Below are 21589 nucleotides of genomic sequence, written 5' to 3'. Positions count from 1 at the left end.
CAGCTTCTTTACTGAATGAGTGAATATACAAGATTTGAAAATAGCATGACACTCTTGAATAATGATCCTTCCCGTCACAATGGCATTACCAGTATAATTTGAAAATAGTAGAATCGACACACCTATAACTGTTGCAGATCCATCGAGCAAGCGTTTGGACTTCAGGAGTACCAATTGGTGGCCGAAGCCCAGCATTTGAGCCCAGGTGAGATGGAGAGAAGGGCTAAAGCCACCCTTTGGACTGATGATATAACGCTGCGAACATATTGCCGTGCCATGGAAACTACATGCTCCTGCAAATGACTTTCGAATGCAAATTCAAATGCTATAGTCATCACAGATTTCATGCAGCCAGAATTTCCAGCATAATCATTAGACGCCCTATTTTCCAGCAGGGCCAATATCAAGCGAAGATGCAAGGTCAAGGGTTCGATTTGGGCTAGAGGCTTCCTGCAAAAATAATTCATTGACATTGAAATGATTAAAAGAATCAAAGGGTAAGGTAAAGAAGAGAAATGTATTCTTTCTACAGCGATTGAAGCAAACCTTCCCAGGATCAAGAGGAATAATGCGAAATCCTGAAGGTAAAAGTGGGGCATCATCAGCAAACGATGCATCAATTGGAGCAAATATAAGCTCAGCACAGTGCCAAAAGAATTCTCATCCATCCCACCACAGAGCTGCCAAAGTAGTAGCAAAAAAAATTCAAGTTAGCCGCAGAGGAACATCATCAATGAAAACTTAATGATGGTGATAAAATGAAAGCTATCTCGTTCTAATACAAGTTCAATAACTAACAGAACCATACTAGCAACTAGCAAGTCATCTGCTTGATCAAAATTGTTGAGATATTTAGTATAGATTTGTTTCTTCAAGGAAAGAAGAAATAGAGAATTATACAATTAACATGGTGAAAACACGAGTATTGATGATATGGTCACAGTTTCACCTCCTACTAGAAGGAAATGTCAACGATAACAAAACAATAGTGTATTATAGAGGTTGAGACTACAGTTAGACGAAGATCTATAGTCATATTTGGTATCCAAAACTACACTAGTTATACTCGTCAAGATTTAAAAAAACAAAAAAAACAAAACAACAGCTCATCAATATATCAATATAAAATCTATAAGAAGCTGTACCATTCATAAGTCATGAACAGTGTGACTCACCAAAGTTAACACGAGATCAAAATTAAGTTCAGGATTTACTGTAGACGTAGTTCAGGACTGAGTATAGACACAAAGTTAAATGCAAGTCAAGACAAACACACAAGTCATCGCAATACTTGGAATTCAGATCTATAATCCAAGTTTCTCTGACTTTGCAATCCGTATATTGAGCTCAGTTATCAGTATATAGCATATTATGTTTTGGTTGCAGCCTATTGCAGAATGACTTGAAAATAATTCAATCCACGTAAATGGCAAGATGAACTCAAAGTCTAACTACACAATTCCAGTAATTAAGTATACAGTACATGAGGTAAACTAATAGGCTTGTTTATCCGCATAGATTCCACTACCATTGGCACAGATTCTTTGAAGAATGAAAGCATGACGCATAAGGGAACAAGCTTACTTGCAAAAGAAACAGCTCTCTTGCCATTATCGTGTCCTCAGAAGCATGAGCTATTCCATCCAGTTTAATGACTTCCAGAAGCTAGCAAGAACAATAACCAAGTTAGTGCATCCAGCATTATCAAATTGTAAAACTCGCAATGGTTGTCTTGCAAAACAGGCACCAATATATCACCTCTTCATGCTCAATAGTGTGGGCAAGGGGAAGTATACTTGACCTCCATAGTTTCCAACACGAGATCCTGGTAAGCTACAAGGACCAACTTTAATGGCAGCAGCTGAGTAAGCATCCATGTTGTTGTCTGCCCATTCAGATCTATGCTCCCTCAAAAACCTGAGGAGAATGGCAGGAGGCACATCTGAACAAAGAAACAGCACACGCAATAGACAAATATAAGAGCAAAGTTAGGTGAACACAGGACTAGATGCTAAATAAGGCTGGTTCAAAGAGTTAATGTGTGCTCAACAGCTCATGCAATCACAAAAATATTTATAGGCACGGGTTCGCATAAATAGAGTAGATACGTCCATGTCCGAAAATTAATTACAAGAAGAAAAAGAGATATCTTGTCTATCCATATTTTTTTTCTCTAGCTTGGAGGAAAATTTAAAGCATCCTGACCTGCAACAGCATTGATGCTTTGGCACATAAGACTGCATTGCTGACAGATGGAAATCCATTTGCAAAGGAGAGATTTAAACCCATTAATTTGTCAGGAGATGTATTCACCAGAACCATAACATCATCTACACCATCATTGCCAATCATTGACCATCCTTCATCAGTAAACCCATTTAGAGCCTCATTGAAACCCCTACAGTTAAATATGCTTGAGATCCCAATTATATATAAATAAATGCACAATAATCTTGACTAACAAGAAGAATATAATAACCTGCTCAATCGCTGGCTGAGTGCTCTTAAAGCTGCAGGGCGTCTGCCCCACCCATTGACATTAGACTGAGAGACCTCTTGAGATATCTGTCTAAGCTGGCGTAGGGCCTGAATGAAAAGGAAAAGGATTTGACGTTAGAACCTTGCCCATCCTTATAGGCAATACAACTATTACTCTGATGGTAAATATTTTCTCATCTCTAGCAATTTGAACTGAAGAACTAAGCAGCATAAGCATGTGAAATTCTGCCATTATTAAAGAGATACGATAACCATACCGTCATGGTTGTCTTCTGAGCCATCACTGTTGATGATTCATACAATGGACGCAGTACTTCAGGCACACTCCATGGCTAACATTGACACAAACATTCTGAAATCCTTCTTGTTAAACAATAATGGATAACAAAAGTGAAAAATTACTAAGATTAATGTACCTCCAAATCCATGTGGTCAACAATGTGTATGATAGAACCACCACCTTCACAAGGTCTTATCAAGTACCCACTAGAAGCATCTCTGCTCTCACAAAATGCTGCACAGGTGGCATGCTTGGACCATTTTGAGTATTTTTAAGAGACCTCTCACAGACCTGAAGCAAGGCCGACAACAGAGAAATGATCTTAGAAAAACATTTGTGCAGGAGTCAAATGAAAATTTATAAGGTAAAGGCAGTGGCAAACAAGAAAGGCCAGTTATCAAGTACAGTTAAGTCAAAGTCGAATCTAAGCAACGAAATCTTTAATTGTTTTTAAAAAATAAGTTATCTAGAGACACTAACCACAAGGCTGCCATCTTCTAAAACAGATGTGTAGCGCAACAACCAAAAGTCACGAGCAGGCGCCAGTGTTGTTGGCGCATAGAGCTAAGTCACCAGAAAACCAAGCATTCAATAAGTGGTCACAATAGACATAATTCATAAAAATTAATTTGAATACTACCTGCATATAAAGCAGCTCTATGGTTCCACCATTAGCTGTGGGCAGCACATTGAGAACATCAACAGCTCGGCAATCACGAAACCATGAAGGCCGGTCTTTGAGTATTTCCACAACCTGTTTAGATTGTAGTCACCATTAAATTTAGGGAAAATTACATAAAAGTCCCACTCAGTTGTCAATGGACTTGGGAGTAATTAATTATATTAAATGGCACCTTAAAGTAATTATCTCTTAAATTTATTAGCTCAAGCAAGACAACCAGCAAAAAAATATCATATCTGAAGCACTTACCCTTGTGGGCTCAAGGCCCACTAGACCACAGGCTCGCGCTGCCACACCAATGCAACCATGAGAAATAGCAACGATTCCAATGGAATCCGGACCAGGCTGTCCAAATCAGCAAGTATCCAGAAGAAACATAAATTTCATAATTTCAACCAATAAGGGGGGACCTTTCATGCTACTTAAGAACGCAATGAAGCTTAAACCGTGAATTAAGCTGACTCAAAGCAAATCCGAGTTATTCTATTAATGATAATGCTCATGCTCTTTAACCAATCTGTGCATGGCTCATTCCTAAAGAATTGAATAATAGAACAATAGAATAACTACTTTGTCACTTAATGAAAAGAGGTAAGAATTACCTTCATTCCAGGCATCTGGACCCACTCAACAGCATCCAGTAGCCTTTGAAAGAAACTCTGCTAAAGTTTCTTCTGCTATGGACAAAAGTCTGAAGAAAAAATAAAGGATGATTTCGCAAGTCACAGACACACAATTAGGTGATGAAGGACCACAAATACAGATGGGGACATTATCTTATTCAACTAACCCTGCAGGACTCGCATCCCTAGGGGGATGCTGTGCTGTCAAACTCTGTTGACCACTCGTCACCGCAGATTCACAGCTTGTGTCCTTAGTTGCAAGTGTTGTCTGAAAACAAAGAGCCTTTTTAATTCAATTATTTAAACCATCAGCACCATAGAAAGGTATAATAGAACAGTTGAGCCCATGACTGATAAATTACCAAATAAAAGCTCTCCGGCGGATGCAAAGCTTTTTATAGTGGTTTACTAATATAAATAATATTAATTAACAAATCCTAATTACAAAATTGTATCACTCTAACAAACTAATAGCCCATCAGGCAAAATTCTTACATTTTGTGGGTTTTGACGAAAATAGCCATTTTCGTACACCAATTGAGACACCTGCTTCTGTAACCTATCATTCTCCTCCATCAAGAGCTTGTTCAAGGCCGTCAGCTTCCTATTAACTGCTTGAAGGCGTAAAGCCTTTTTCTCTGCTTCTCCCTACATCTGAAATATCAAAAATAATGCAATCGGCATCATGCCAAGAACAACCACAAAAGTCAAGGTAACGTCATTTAAAAAACAAAAAAAAAAGGAATGACCATTAAATTTTATAATTAAATGAGTTGACTAGACACTGTAGTCGAAACAGAGAGCAAGCAAACCGCACCAGCTCCAGATCACAAAATGTATTCATATAAGCTAAGAAAAATGGCATTGACCAGATACAGGAATATTGTGGTATAAAAAAGAAAAAGCTCTACTATATTACTCTCACTCGAACATAAACAAAATAGAACATGATATTATAAAGAATACCTTCTGTTCTGGAACCAAACTTTAATTTGCTTCGGCTCAATGTTTGAGAGAATTGGGCACTCGCGGATAAGCTGCTGGCGACGAATGGAAGTAGGTTTGGGGCATTCGTGATAAAGCCTCTCAGGGCTTCAACCTGCTCAGGTGTATAACGGACATACTTACCGTTGTCCAGTCCTATTTTACCATCCTTGCAGGACATTGCCATAACCAGTTACCAACAAATTCAAACTCCCCAACGAATGCGAGAACAAGCTCAAGCAGTTCCACCAATACTTCGAGTACTTTCGGTAGTTCAGCTACAGCTTAACCTGCCACAGAAGACCTCTATGACCAAGTATGCATTCACAAAAGTTTGTGGAGAGAGAGGCTGCCTGAACTGGTACGCAGTTATCCTTGTTTCCCCACTAAGAAACAGCTGCGAACACGAGGAAACATAAACCTCTCGAGATCAGAGATCAGGAGACCAACGATCTGATACCCAAAAACATCCCAACACGAAAATATTTCCCATAATTACCAAATACATAAATATAGCACTAGATTCGATTCAGCCAATCCAAAACGTCATATCTCAAAACCGAGACCCCGAAAAACAAGAAGGTAGTTTCTTGCTCACGAAGTGAAAACCAGCCAAAACAACACAGCTCCGCCGATCTTCATGGTCATCAAGATTCCCAGTCCAGCTAATAATCTATTGGATTCCCGCCTGATTTCTGAATCATATTTTTCTTTTCCCAGCTTTCACAGAGCAAGCGCCATTGACAGAAGTACAAAAGAAAATAGAGGAACGATCAAAGGGAGATTCTGTTGAAGCTAACGAGGGATCTCTCTCGGGCATGTGGACATGCTTTTTTCACCAACCAACCATTGAGTTAAACTATAAACTAATAAATTAAACTAGGAAAGATAAAGAGGGAACCCTAGATGGAAGAGAAAGTGAAGAGAGTAGGAGGGAGGTGGGTTTCGCTTTATGGTTTTTCTTCCATGTGTTGTTTTAGTGTTCTGGGATTTGCTGTGTTGGTTTCATTGGTTCGTCACTTTCGGCTCACAGGTCTTTGTTTAGCTCCACTGTTGGGAACCAAACGGACCAAAAAATCTTACGGACCATTATACCCTTTTCCCGCCCTGCCTTCATCACTCTTCCGACACTGCATGAAATTCAATTCAATGTTGCAATTTAAAAGTATATACTCGTGTAATGTTTATCACATTTTATTATTTAGAAATACTTAATCAGTAAATATTTTATCCATACAAATTAATAACTTTAAAAATGTATAATAATATTATATTAGTTTAAATTGAAACCTTTTAAAAATTATACCTATCTTCAATAGTTAAATTTATTGAAAAGCACAAAAAAATATAAACGTTAACATAAACATATGAATACATTTGATTCAAAATTGTAATATTCAAAACTCGGGAGTGTCTAATAATGATTTCTTAAAGTTAGGTTAGTTGATATGGAGAGTGGTAATATTTTGTGAGAAATAAACATAAGAGGAACACTGGACGGAAAGAGACAGTGGAAGTATATATTTGGAGCAGCAAGATTTCAAAATGGTCAAATCAATGTTAAGCAAGTAGAAGGGAGATGAATAGTTGTAGTCAATGATGATGGAGGGATGGAATCATAAATTTAATATGTAGAGAAAAAATGAAAAGGAGAATAATAGGAGGGAGGAAGGGTAGTTTGGGAAAAGGAGGGGAAAGACAGCATGATGAGGTTGATTGCATGCGTTTGGGTTTGAAGACATGGCAATACTGCAAGAGACGCTCATTTTTAAAAAAAATAATAAATAAAAGGGAGGGTGGCGTATCAGAAAAAGAGGAGTAGGCGATGATTATGGGATCTGAGACGCACACATGTACATGAAAGTATTCTGAAGGTCGTTCGTATCCTGTGACAAGACTTGCTTCCTACTTCTCTACTGTGTTTGTGTGCAGTGCCTTTTGCTTCTCTCCTTCTCTCTCTCTCTCTCTTCTTCACTTGACACGACCTTTGATTTGATGCCACATGATCTGAATTGTGATGTGACCTCCGTATCTCCCCCTTTACCATTTTACTCCAAATCGTATTCCGCCATTCAATCGTCAAGATATTCAACCACTGCCATTTCACCCCGACGTAAAATATAAACATTTTTATTTAAAAAATATGGGACTTGTATATAAAAAAATAATAATTTTTTCTTTATATTTATTAACTTATTGTATAAAATATTTTTCATCTATCACAAAATAGATTAATAATTAAAGTTAAAATACAACAAATTCTTAAACAGCACATATGTACCTTAATTTTTTTTAATTTTATTTGCTCTATTTACAAATATCAAGCATTTTAATTAAATTTTATCTTAATAATAATTATTTATTTTTAAACTCACTTTATCTTTCACAAATAATCTTATTTAATAAAATATTTTATTCTAAAAAAATATAAAATAATTTATTCAGTTGGAGCAATTTTAAAAGAAAAAAAATGATTACACTTTAAAAGATAAAAATATTTTATATTTTTTAATATTCAATCTCTTAAAAAATATTTTATACTTTTAAATAGAGAGGAAATATGTATTAATAACAACTAAATAATAATTCAAAGAAGGCCTATGATTGAAGGCAAATTAGAGTCAAGAATAACGCTAGGCCTGGAGGGCCTAACTTGAAGACCTTATTTAAATAAAGATTTGTTTTTTTTTTTGAAAAATCAAGCTTCTAAACCCAATCTAAGCCTTGGAAAAAAGAGTTTGGGCTAACCCTCCACACCCTATTCCCCAAAAGATTAATCATTTTTTTCAGTATTGTATTGTCAAAATAATTGATGTTGGTTCATTTACCATTTTTTTCATTTTTTTTAACACATATTTACAGATTTTTTATTATTTCTTAAACACGATTACTTTGTAAGGTCTATTTCTCAATTTTGATTAATGTTATATTTTATGATACATAAGTTTTTTGTATTTATCGAATTTGATAAGGTTGATTTGAATTGAAAATTTTTATTTTTATTTTAAAGTTGATTAAAATTCTATATCTTTATTTGTATTTAGTATTTTATTAATTTTTTAATTTTTAAAAAAATAAAATGAACTTATGAACCCAACCTAAATGCTTCAAATGAAGGTTAAATTTTAAAAATTGATCATTTTTATAAAAAAAAGACCTCAAAGGTTGAGCCTTTGAGAGTAAGGACTTTATAAGTTAAGTCCGCCTATTTCTTACTTCTACGGAATAGTTGGACTCTTGGTATTGGTTGATGTTTGGTGTTGATTCAGGTGTAATTGTTTTGAATTCGTCTTTGGTGCTCATTCATACAAATAAATTGGGCCATTCAAATTAAATATGAATGGCCCAATGTTTTTAATTTATATTTATATTTATATTTATATTTATTAAAATAAAAAATTATAATTTTTTATAAATAGGTTAACCATTGATCTGAATAGTATTAATTTAATTTAAATGATCTAATTTAATATTATTATAATTTTTTAAATTGACTATCTACATGTATTCTAGACGTTTATATTTGATATCAAATGTTTATCTGCAAAGTCCAAATTTAATTTTTTATTTTTTATTTTTTATTTTGCTGAATACAATATTAAAAAATAAAATATCTAATATTTTTTAATTCTAATTTAAAAAATATTTTTTAAAAAATTACAAGTTAAAAATTAAATCTAAACTGTACATAATACATTTGGATAGTCAATATATAAAAATATTAAAACTTTAATATTAAATTAGATACTATAAATAAATATAGACTTAGATTAGTAAAAAAATATTTATTAAAATTTTTTATAATTTTTATAATTTTTATTTTTAAAAATATGAAATAAAATATTAAATTATTTTTTTAAATTTAGACCATTTAAATTAAAAATTTAAATGATCCAGATTGTATCACCTTGAGGAGCAGTGAAGATGGTTCCAATTGTTCTCTTCTCTATACCACTAGGGTTGTAGTATTTGTACATCCCCTCTCTTTCTTTCCCCTTTTTGCTAATAAGGTCATTTGGTTTTTGTTTTTCTTGGATATTATTAGTGCATGTTATAAAGCGTGCCGGCCTACCGGGGTTAAACATGGATGATGATGAGCTTTTTTGGGATTTAAGTCTTTTCATGTTAATAATTCTTTAATTTCGTTAACTTTTGTTCGAGAGAGAGAGAGAGAGAATTATATGTTATAAAAAAATATAAAATGAATAAAAATATTAAAAAATTCACCTAAATTCATGAATCTCAATTTTAAAAAATTTAAATCCAAGTTTTTTTTTTGGGGGGGGGGGGGGGAGGGGATCAAAGAAGGATCACCATGGTCAACAAGGAGGGCAACAATGCTTGGTGGCCAGAATTGGTTGAGTTTGATTTTGCCATTCAACCTTGCCTTCTACAAGCCGAGTGCTAGTTTATAGCATTTGCAACTTCTTCGCAGATGTTTAAGAATTTTGAAGCCACATATGGAGTGGAACTCAGTTTGCCTGTGTATTTTAAGAATGTTTAAATTTGAACTTTTGTCAGAAGGTGATGTGAGTAAAAAAAAAAAAAATTGTTGCTTTGGTTTTCTCTATCACTTTAGAACTTGCTAATTCTGCTTCCTGCTTCTCTCTCTAAATTATACCAAAATAATTCAAGTCACTCTGTCGGATTCATCTAAATAGTTTATATATATTAGATACAGGACCTTAATCCATTTGTTTAATATTCATCTCCATATAATAGTTTATTTTACTTAGGTAAAGATTTGGGCTAGAAGGCTCTGTATTGGTTTTGGGCTGTAATTTGGAATGAAGTAACAGTTGTTGTTAGTAGCTCTTGGGCTTGGTGCATCCTAATATCACCTTCTGGGCTTGGTTTACCAACAAGCATATGTGCGCGGAGTGTTGCAGCTAGGGGTTTATTTTATATCCATACATGTATAATCCATGTGCACCCACGTCATGACATGACTCATGACTTACTTTCGCATCAAGCCTACGGGGCAAATGTGAGGGAAATTAAATTTGTATCAAGCAGGTGGTTAAATAGCACCAAGATTTATCTGTTATGAGAATTAACTCCTGGTAGCATGAGACAATGGTATATGTTGTTATATGGAATAGATTAGTAGCTATCACATAATAGCAAGTTGTTATTGTTACGAGAGTGTTACAAGTGAATGGAGTTTATATATATGTGTGTTTTGGAAGCTTTTGAAATGAGTTTTTTTTTGGATCTATAGTTATTACATTGATATTTTTATTGTGAGGTTGATGTTATGAAAAGAGTTTCCCACAAAAAGTTTTAAATCTTGCAAGTAAAATAAAGTTTATGAATTTAAAAAGTTCACCCACTTTAAAGGTTAATTTTTTGGGATGAATTATTTTTTTAAATTTGTGCTTATAACATTATTGCTACATTTCACATTAGAGAATCTTAAAAGTAAATGAGGTCTATAAGTGTAAGAAGCTCTGTCATCCAACCAACGAGGTCAAGTGAAATGATAGAAGTGGAGCCAAATGTCGATGAATTATCCTTTTAAATTGTTGCTTGTGTAACACATGGGCACCTCAATGAGAAAGAAATCATTTTAAAATCACTAGGAATGAAATATAAAAATTAAGAAATGCAATTAACATATTAAAATATTAATTATGTTTTAAACTTCCTCATAATGAACATGTAGAATAAATTAAAGTTTTGGCGTAAATAATAGTATAATAAGAAAAAATTCTTTTCTAGTAGCATAACAAGAAAAATCTGAATAAATGGTTTTTTGAACTTCAAAAAGTCATATAAAATGAAGCAAAAAATTTGTCTCCAAACGTCAGATTAATCTCTTATTGTAATGTATATCGTTAGAATTATTATATTATAATATTGTATGTTATGCATGGCCTAAAATAATGGTATAAAAAATATTCCAACAGACCACTGTAATCTTGATATTTATTAACAGCTACCAATTCATGTTTAGATTAACATAATTTGTTCATTTCCTTCACATAAGAAAGCATAAATAAGTAGTATAATTAGAGATAATAAAACTTTTAATCATTCAAGTGTATCTCAATTATTGCTTTGACTCCTCAAATTTATTTTTTTATTTAATCTCTTAAGTTTATATCAATTATCGATTTTATACTTATTGTTTAAAGAGATACTGTTAAAATCTGTTGACACAAATAATGAAAAATTGATTATAGACAATGAAAAAAAATATAATTATTTATATTAAAAACAAAAAGAACAAAATGCAACATAAAGACTATATTGATAAAAATTAAAATAAGTTAAGTGCTAATTTGCTCTCGTTTTAGTTACATAAATATGTTAAGTCATTAACCTATTTTATACATTAATTAATTTAAAGGTTAATTTTTATTTTAAAATTTAAAGGATTAATATGATGGATTAAAAGTTTTATTATTCTTTATAATTATTTATCAATTTAATCTACTAAATTGGATTGAAGCCAGTGCAGTTCCATGTCATCGGTCCAGTTGACCATATTCTCTTGAAAAGGTGAACTTAAAATTAAACCATTTCTTGTTATAAAATAAAAAAATATCTAATTGGGCTTATTCAATGTGGCTCTCTTCCACGAGGACAAGGCCCATTGTCGTGACAGCCATTCCAAATTAGAAGAAAAATATTTTTTAAAAATTCGAAGATATGTCGGTATTACAGCAGGCTGGCCTAGCCAATTCGCCGAGGACGAGAACCCAAGAGAAGGTCACGTGCAATACGCGTGATGCACGTGCCGCGCCGCGTAATATTTATTGCTTGCCGTGGAGTCGTGAAAGGAAGCTGCCCAGCGTTTTCGGCCACCAAAGGGACAATTTTTTTTTTTTTAAGGCCAAACCAAAGGGCCAATTGATTAATTCCTTTCTAACCCAACTTATTTGAATTTAAATTTACATTTTAAAATAAAATTCTCTCAACACTCTTCTATTTTATTTTAAATATAGAATTTTTTTATTTTCAAAATATATAATGTCGTACAATCCGTTAACTCTTTTAAAAATATTGTAAAAAATTCTAAAATTTATTTTTATATTAAAATTTATATTAAAACAAATGTTATTACTTAATTTACCCCTTACCTAATAAAATTTAAATTATATTATTTTAACAGTTATATAATTTCATTGTAAAAAAAAACATGTTGTGAATTTAAATTTAATTATTTATGTCATCTCTCAAAGTTTTATTTTATGTTATATGATGAATAAAAATATGCATTTGAACTATGTTTCTAACAATTTAAAAACCATAGATAAATAATTTTCAATAATTTTGATAAAATTTAAAATTTTATAATATAATAAAAACTTCAAAATGTAGTTATTGCATTTCTTTAGCTATATAATTTTTTAAAAAAAAATATTTTAGATAATTATTATGTTAAAGTGAGACTTTTGGTCAAATTAAAAATTTAAAAATTAAACTTAACGATCAATTAATTATTAAATAAATGAAAATAAAATCTTAAATATATAAAAAAAGTTTATGTGTGATATATTTTAATTTAAGAAAGGTTTGTGTGAGTTTTCAAAACAAAAGAAAAGTTTGTATAATTGGGACCTATCAAAGGGTAGTTTGTGTATTATACTCTAAATTTTAAAATTAATTTTAATTTTAATGATACGATCACGAATCGGATCAGGTGTTATGCGAGTGGCATATACTATAATATCAATTTCAAACTATAAATTTATTTCAACTATAATATCAACCCCATGTTTGATCCAAAAAAAAATAAAATATGATAACAAAATATATTATTTATGATTATAAGAATATTGTTAAATTTTATTGTATTTTTATAAAATAAATAAAAACTGTTTTTAGGATGTTAAAGGAGAGTTAATCTCTCTATTCAAAATATAAAACATTTTTTAAAGATTAAATATTTAAAAATATAAGAGATTTTTAATATTTTAAGAATATTATGTCTTTTTTAAGTGTCCCTATTAATAATAATTTTATATTTATTATAGCATATTTAATAGAGAAAACATAAACATATAAAATTAATTTTTAAAATAAGTAATTATTTATTGAGATAAAATTTAAAATATTATGTGAGACTATCAATTTAAAATATATAAATATAAAAAATAAATTTTGAAATTATTGCATAGTTTGATATTTGATTGTAAGTCGTTTGTGCGCCTCTTCCTTTTTTCCTTTTTTTTTTATTGAATCAAGCCTTCAATAAATAAAAACTGTATTTTAGGATATAAAATGAAAGTTAGTCCCTCCGTTAAAAATATAAAAAATTTTTTAAGAGTTAAATATTTAAAAATATAAGATATTTTTAATCTTTTGAGGTATAATTATTGTCTATTTTTTAAAGTGTCTTTATTGATAATAATTTTATATTTATTATAAAATATTTATGAGGGTAAACATAAAAATATAAAGTTAATTTTAAAGTAAGTAATTATTTTATTAAGATAAAATTTAATTAAAATATTTTATATTTTTAAACCAACGGATTATTATGTGAGAATATTAATTTAAAATATATAATATAAAAAATAAATTTTGAAATTATTGCATAGTTTGATATTTGATTGTAAGTCGTTTGTGCGCCTCTTCCTTTTTTTTTTTTTTTTTTTTTTAATATTGAATCAAGCCTTCAAATATAGAGCTTGAGGTTTCAATGGTCCTAGTCAACTTTCATAAGGGCTCACATGATGGCTGACAAGTGACAACCCTCGCTGCCTTTCTCACGTGCTGCATGGACCCCACCTATCCTAACATCTATTCCAAAACTATTAAAAAAAAAAATGGTAAGATAACGTGAATAAAAAAAATAAAACCACGGATTTAATTTATTTTTTTTTTCAATGACACAGGTGTCAGTAATTCTTTCGGAAGTATGGTGATATAAGTGATGAATATGATATATGACTCCCTCCATTGAAAGAGAAGAACGAAAACCTTGGTTTGTCAGTTAAAAATTAATTAACTCCTTTTTTCCCTTGAAAGAAAAAGAGGCTGAAAAATCAATTAAAATTAATGTGAGGAATATGAGTTTTAGTCATTTAAATAAGTAGTTATCAATTTTTGTATATGTAATAATTTAATTGAGACATGTCTACCATTTGATCTTGATATGTGAGTTGAAATAATCATGGCTGTCAACGGAGTCGTCTCCTTATGTTCATTAAAAAAGAAAAGAAATGTTGGAGGGAAAATGGTTAACTGTAAACACCTTATCCGCTTACCTGGGCGGAATGCATTTACCTGGGGATTAGAGTCCAGCCCATCCCGCTTGCCTCCTTTCATGCCTCGATTTATTGCCAGCGTCAACGAGTTAAGACAGATTATGAAAAATTCCTTATTTACAAAATCTTAAATAACACATAACTCATACACGAGCTTCATTCTTTTTTTTTTTTAACTATAAGCTCTGGGGATAATTACTTAATATAATATAAATTTTTTATGAAAAGGATGTACAATTCATTTGTCTTTACTCCTTGACAATGCATTTTATGGTAAATTATAAGCTAACGCATTACCTGTGGTCTCAGTAACGAATTTAGGAATACATATTTGGGGGGCTAAAATAAAAAATTATAAGTGATTTCTCATAAAAACGATGCCAAACACACATGAGAATGGGATGGTTCTCAGAAAAGGTTCATGACATGTGGTGAGCATGTGTAACAATGTTCGTTTGTTCGAGAGTCGGCATTCTGCATTCTTTGACATTTTTACCCTCCACCGGATCCCATACTCCTGACTCCTGAGTGAAGAATATATAATCTTCAAACCCAAGGATGAATATGCAAGATATTAAATTTTAAAAGTAAACAATTCCAGATTTTAAGTTATGGATGCAAGGTGCTAAAACCTCTATAATAAATAAATTTATAATTTTTCTGTTTTACATTACTCCGTCTAGAGTCGGGAATTCGGGTGGGTCGGGCTTATTCGGGCTCAGCCAGAATAGGCTCGTATCCTTGAGAAGCCTGAATAGTTAAGCCCGGCTTGAATACCCGAATTTAATTTTTAAAATTATTTTTAATTATTTTTTCACTTTGAAATTAATTATTTTATTTTATAAAAAATATAAAATATATATTTTAATACTTAAATGATATCTAGGACTCAAATATATGATATTTTAGTATAAAATGATCTAAAATTTAAAGAATTAATTAATATTTATTATATTTTATATATTTTTTAAAAATATAATTTTTTTATTCGAGTATTCGGGCCAAGCCCGAACATAAAAAAGCATCTTTTTTTTAAGCCCAGCCCTAAAATTTTTTGGGCCAATTCGGGCTAGCCCGTCGGGTTTAACCCGAATTACCGGCTCGAACTCCGTCCAATCTTATTTGTATGACAACTTTTAAAAACAATTTTTATTTAAACTATAAGACATCTTTTAATAATTAAATTATTTTTTAAATTTTATCTTTTATTGATTATGGTGAATGTATTTAATGTAGCTATATAATTATTTAAAACAAAGCATAAAAATAAAAATATACATTCTTTTTTTATTATATTAAAAAAATAAATATATTAAACAGTTAAAAATATCTTATAATAACAACTAGAAAGAGTATAATATTATCATTTTTAAAATTTTCTTTTTATTTATAAAATAATGTGCCTATAAAAATTAGTTGTATAAAGGGAGAAAAGCTTTCAGAGGAAAAGCATAAGATCCTTCAAGGGGACATCTGATAAAATTGAAAGTTTGAAACGATACAAAGAACATCACCATGATTTCTGTACAAGGATGACACGTGGAATTTTTTTTTTTTTTAAGGAAAAAGTTGAGAGGATGATGAGGGAGTAGAAGGAGTGAAGTTGAGCTGTAAGCATCGTGCAAAAACGTGAAAGGAATTAATAACAAGTGATGATAGGGGAAGAAGGGTAGAAAGTACATTGATAATTCCACTAAAATATTCGTTTGAGTCAGAAATCAAACCTCATCGTTATTAATTTAATGTTAAGCACATTTCCCCATGCATTAAAATTATTAGCTTCCCTCTGTAAACTTGGACGCTATTGGGAGAGTGACAGCGACAAAACCTGCCACTGTTTGATTCTTTTTTTTTTTTCCACTTCCTTTTTTGTTTTCTCTTTTGGTGCAGAGATTGATTCTTTTGGGGTTGAATTATAATTATTTTTTCTTCACGTTAGTTAACCTTTCATCATTGTTAATTCATGCGTTTATAATGCACCCACCCAGTCCATAAAATATTTTTGTCCTCTTACCTTAATTTAGACTAATGTGTAAGATTATATTTGGTAAAAACCAACTTTTTATAATTAAATATATATTGGATTTAAACAGGAAAATTCTCACAAATTTAGTGTACCACAAAACTGAAATTTCAAACTCAGGGATGGAGGGTCTCGGGTGAAATTAGGCATTATATTGGGATGCAATCGCGAGATATTTAAACAACATAAAAGGAATATATATAATTTGTTTATTTTATTGAGTATCTTATGATTATATAAAATATTCTCATTTTCGTATTTTTGGCCGCAAATTAATGTTTTAATTTTTTTTTGTCAGAGTTGCTGTTTATTTTTAAAATTAATTGTGCTGCTGCTTGCAGTTGATTACCCATAGGCCACATGATTACTATTCATGTCATCAACTAAAAACGTCTGTTTGTGCCCATTCTTTTATTTTTCAATGTCATGTGAATTCTTGGTAGTTTTGGACTCATTATTGTTCCTATTTTCCATTCCTTAATTAAATTAACCACCTTCAGCTCAAGTAATTAATAGATCGACTATCTTTTATAAGGTACTTCCTCTATCTTATTTTATAAGATATTTTTTGAGATGATTTGGGAATCCCAAAATATATGATATTTTAAAAAATAAGGTTTCATTATTACTGATTATTCAAATATTACCCTTCATTATTTTACTTTTCAAATAAATTTATTTCCCTCTCTTGTTAATTTATAGAATTTTTGAAAGTTCATAAAAATTAAAATAAAATTTATATTTAATGAATTTGAATTTATTGATATGTGTAATTTGGTCAAAAAAATGTCTCGGCACAAAGGGAGTACAACACAATATTTATTAACCATAACCAAATATACCCGTGTTCAGTTAATGTGATAGTAAGTGAAGAAATAAAGTTTATCCATTATCTTACATTTTACAATAAAATTGAACAAGGCCATATCGTAGAGAAAGATATGAATTTTAAAAATATCAAGATTATCAAGGGAGGAAAACATTTTAATAATAATTTTATAAGAAATTAAATATAAACCATTCTAATTTAAAAACTGTGTAGTGTAATTCCAACATTGTTATCAATGCATTTATTTTATGCGTTAACAGAAACCTATCAAGCCCCTTCTTGGAATTATTGCCATAAAAAAAAAATCATTCGGAATGAGGGGATTATAATGTGAATAATTAATTTGAAATTTATAAAGTAACAATAATTGACTACATGCCCAGGTTTTGAACCCTTAAAAATAGATAAAAATAAAACTCAGTTTCGTTCATGATAATTTCTTTCACACGGGGTGATTGCATGTGGTATATTTATATGTCGATAATACCAAAAACATGTAGGAGTATATATTTACAAACTCATTTGTTGCATTTCTATATTTACATATTATATACGACTTTTTTATTTATTATCAAAGATAAAAATTATAACCAATAAGATAAAACTAATACTGCCCGTTCCAATATGCACTCGACGTTTTTTTAACAAGAATTTTTCTAATTTATAGTATATAATAGGGAAAAGCTAACCATATAATGAAAAATATTATTTTTAAACATTTTTAATAGTTTTGACGGTCCTAAACATAGTTATATATAATATTTATCTACCGATATAAATGGTATATTTACAACCAAGAAATGGCAGACACCAACGTACCAAATGGCCATTAACACATGAGTACCGTGGTTACCCAGATTGACTAAGTTGGCCTTTTGGCTGACAAAGCTATTCATTAATTTACCTAAATATAGTGCAAAGAAAAAAAAAAGCAATTAAAAGAATAAAAAACTAACATTAATTAAATTGAATGAAATGGATTTAATGATCATGAAAAAGCAAGGTCAAAATTTCAAATACTGTGAATGGAAAAATTATATTGAATGAGTTACACTGTATTTAGATTTAATAATAATGCTCAAATATAAATTAACTAATAGCAAATAGTAACAATATCTTCTTGAATAAATAACATATGATATTACCATATAAAAGAAAAGAAAATAAATAAAATAAAACTGCTGCGGCGATAACTTTACAGAACTTGCAAGTCACTTACTATTATTATATCCATATATCTCTGCATGGAAAAGATGCTCCAATGTTGCTGAAATTTCAATTTTGCCACTGCTTTACTCCTCAAAACCCCACCCCTCCGCCTTCACTTTCACACACACACACCCACACAGAGTCCCAATCCTTCTCTCTCTTTAATTACAGCAACCTTTCATTATTTTCTCACTCCTTCTTTCTCTCTACAATCATACACATTATTCGTTCATGGAATTGCCTGAATACTTTGTCGGTGCCTTCTTCGGCTCCGGAGGAGACCGTTTCTCTCCGGAAAAGCGCCATGCAGGCGACCAGAAGCCTGCCGAGCCTTTCGTCGTCGATGATCTCCTCGACTTCTCCCATGCCGACGGTATCATGCCCGATACTTTCCTCGATAATGTCGCCGGGAACTCCACCGACTCCTCCACTGGCACTGCTGTTGATAGCTGCAACTCCTCAATTTCCCGCCTCGACAATCGTTTCTCCGCCAACTTTGGTCCTCGTCCTTCGGCGATCATCAGTTATCCGGTGAACTCTGTGTGCCGGTGAGTCTTTTTTTTTTTTCTCTGCTATTCGTCGACTTTACATCATGAACTCTCGTAGTTACTGAAGTTTTTTTTTTCCAGCTTCCTTTTGTCGGTTTGTGAATTTTCACTTTCAGGTTTAGTTTGTTCTTTTACGTGGAAAATGCAATGAGATGCTCTGAGTTCGACAATTGAAATTTGTCTTCATTGATGGATTTATTGCAGTATGATGACATGGCGGAACTGGAATGGCTATCGAACTTCGTGGAAGACTCGTTCACCGCACAAGACGAGCTGAAAACATTCCACCTTTTATCCGGAGCCACCACCGCTTCCGCATTTGGCGCGAAACCTCAGACTCCAGAATCTTCCTCCTCCTCTGAAAACTCTCCCGCCGTTTGCTACCGATGCAGCTCGAAACGCACCTTTCTTCCGTCCCGAAACTCCATTGCCAGGCAAAGCTCGGAGCAAGCGTTCACGCGCCGCTCCTGGCGACGTCCACGCGCTTCCTGCATCTCGTAACACCAGCACCGCACAACCAGAAGACCACGACGGAAGCCAAACCTGTGCAGGCCAAGGCGACCACAATGAAGAAGAGGGAGAGTTCAAATTCCGATTCCTCCGGGCGGAAATGCCTGCACTGTGCGGCTGAGAAGACGCCACAATGGCGAACGGGACCGATGGGTCCGAAGACGCTTTGCAATGCTTGCGGAGTTCGGTACAAGTCCGGGAGGCTGGTGCCTGAGTATCGACCGGCGGCGAGCCCGACGTTTGTGTCGACGAGGCACTCGAATTCTCATCGGAAGGTCTTGGAGCTGAGGAGGCAGAAGGAGATGCAGAGGCAGCATCAGCAGCAATTGATGAGTCAAGCATCCATTTTCGGCGTATCCAACGGCGGAGATGAATTCTTGATCCATCACCACGGTGGGCCAGACTATAGGCATATCATCTAAGAACTGCTAAAGCAGTAGGCGTAATTTAGGGCCCAAGCTTTAACGAGCAATCTTTGTTTATTTTGGGGGAAATTAAAAACTTTAATTTTGTATTAAAAATTTTGCTTAGGCCTCTCATCATTTAGCGCAAGTCAGATAATTGGGAAAATTGTAGAATTAATCAAGGGGAGGGGATAAAATAGGTGAAAAATCGCGTCATTTATTTGGTTAATCTGTAGAATGCACTTGGAATAATTTTTTGGCCTAATTTGGCAAAAATCGCAGTTTCCATCCATGCTCTGCGGTGAAAATATCTGGCCTCTTTCTCAAAACTAACGGGCTATGAAAATTAGTATACTTCCACTCTTGATAATACTTCTTTCGTGTTAAATTATAAAATACATTAAAATAAAATTATACATATTAATAAAATATAATAAAAATATTTTATAAATTTATTTTTAAAATTAAATCATAAACTTTTAAAAATACCCATACGTTGTTTAATTGTTATATGCTATTAGATCATTTTTAACTTTCTTTTCACTTAAAAAAGTAATATTGAAAAATATCATCAATGGAATTTATTTTTGTTAAATTATCTTATAATTTGGGTAACCAAATTTTTTCAAAGTTATATTGTAATTTGAGATGGAGGGAGTGTTAAAAACATATAAATTAAGGAAGTATGTGTCATGTAATTTTTTTTCTTTTCATCTCTGCCCCGCACTATTTAATATCATAATATTTTGAATCTCAAGTGCTTAATTATACAAAGAATGTGAACTATACTTATAGGACACAAATAAAAGAAAAATTATACTCCTTCATTCAAAATATAAGACATTTTTTAAGGAGTTGGATGTTTAAAAATATAAAGTATTTTTAATTTTTTAAAGTATATCATTATGTTTTTTCAAAAGTGTTTTTATTGATAATGATTTTATATTTATTATAGGGTGTTTAATGAGAAAATATAAAAAGATAAAGTTAGTTTGAAAGTAGATAATTATTTTATTAAGAGATAAAATTTAATTAAAAATATCTTATATTTTTAAATAAAAAATGCATGATATGTATAGGGGGCAAAGGAGTAATTGAATATATATTTGGTTAGAAGAAGGTACGTGTATGGTAGAATAAACATGGGCAAACTCACTAGGGGGATTGCTTCATATCCTATTGATGTTTAAAATAAACAAGTCCTACATGAGAAATATTAAGTAGAATAAATACAAGATTTTTATTGGTGAAGATTCCATATTCGTGAATTGGGGGTTTTGAAGTTAGAAATTCATCAAAGATAATGAAGAATGAACCGAGGAAGGTGAAAGGAAAGGAGGGAAAACCGAGGAGAGAGAGAAGGGGGCATGGGTTTCAGTGAAATAAAGAATGAAGAAATGATGGGAGGAGAGGGGGTGACCAGTCACTCATCGTCGCCTGTACGTAGTACCATCTTCCTCATTGAAATGCGTTCTATTTCAACAAAAACCCAACACCCCCCATTATTCAACCACCGTGATAGCAGACCACCTCTTCAATATAACTCGGGCTAATGAATTTTGTATTTATTTAAAAATGTTAGTTATAATTTTACAATTTATTATATATATATATAACTTTTTAATTAATGAATATAATTAATTATTGTTTAGGAATTTAAATGACAGTAATTGCGTCTTATATTCTAGAACAAAAAAATTTTCGGACTTCGGCTTATATTAATGATCAAAACAGTACTTATAATTATAATATTAAACACGGGACCTATCGATGTCTAAAC

At 31.8% G+C, this 21589-nt stretch overlaps 1 long non-coding RNA gene and 2 pseudogenes across 1 annotated transcript; 1 reads left to right on the top strand and 2 right to left on the bottom strand.

Moving 5' to 3' along the window:
- Positions 1–6: 6 nt before the first annotated feature.
- LOC129301453 (homeobox-leucine zipper protein ATHB-15-like) lies at positions 7–5255 on the bottom strand (annotated as a pseudogene).
- A 145-nt stretch (positions 5256–5400) lies between these two features.
- On the bottom strand, positions 5401–6059 carry LOC129301454 (uncharacterized). The gene is made up of 2 exons (XR_008590989.1): positions 5568–6059; positions 5401–5465 (listed from the first exon to the last, which is right to left on the bottom strand). It is a non-coding gene; the product is annotated as an uncharacterized LOC129301454 (long non-coding RNA).
- Positions 6060–18452: 12393 nt separating this feature from the next.
- LOC129301455 (GATA transcription factor 9-like) lies at positions 18453–20129 on the top strand (annotated as a pseudogene).
- Positions 20130–21589: the final 1460 nt, after the last annotated feature.

This window comes from Prosopis cineraria, unplaced genomic scaffold (genome assembly GCF_029017545.1).
Source record: "Prosopis cineraria cultivar Desert tree isolate PC_DT_omini unplaced genomic scaffold, ASM2901754v1 PC2125, whole genome shotgun sequence".
In the NCBI taxonomy this organism is placed as follows: Eukaryota; Viridiplantae; Streptophyta; class Magnoliopsida; order Fabales; family Fabaceae; genus Prosopis; species Prosopis cineraria.
Note: the sequence above shows the minus strand (reverse complement) of the source record. Positions and strands in the feature narration are given on the sequence as shown.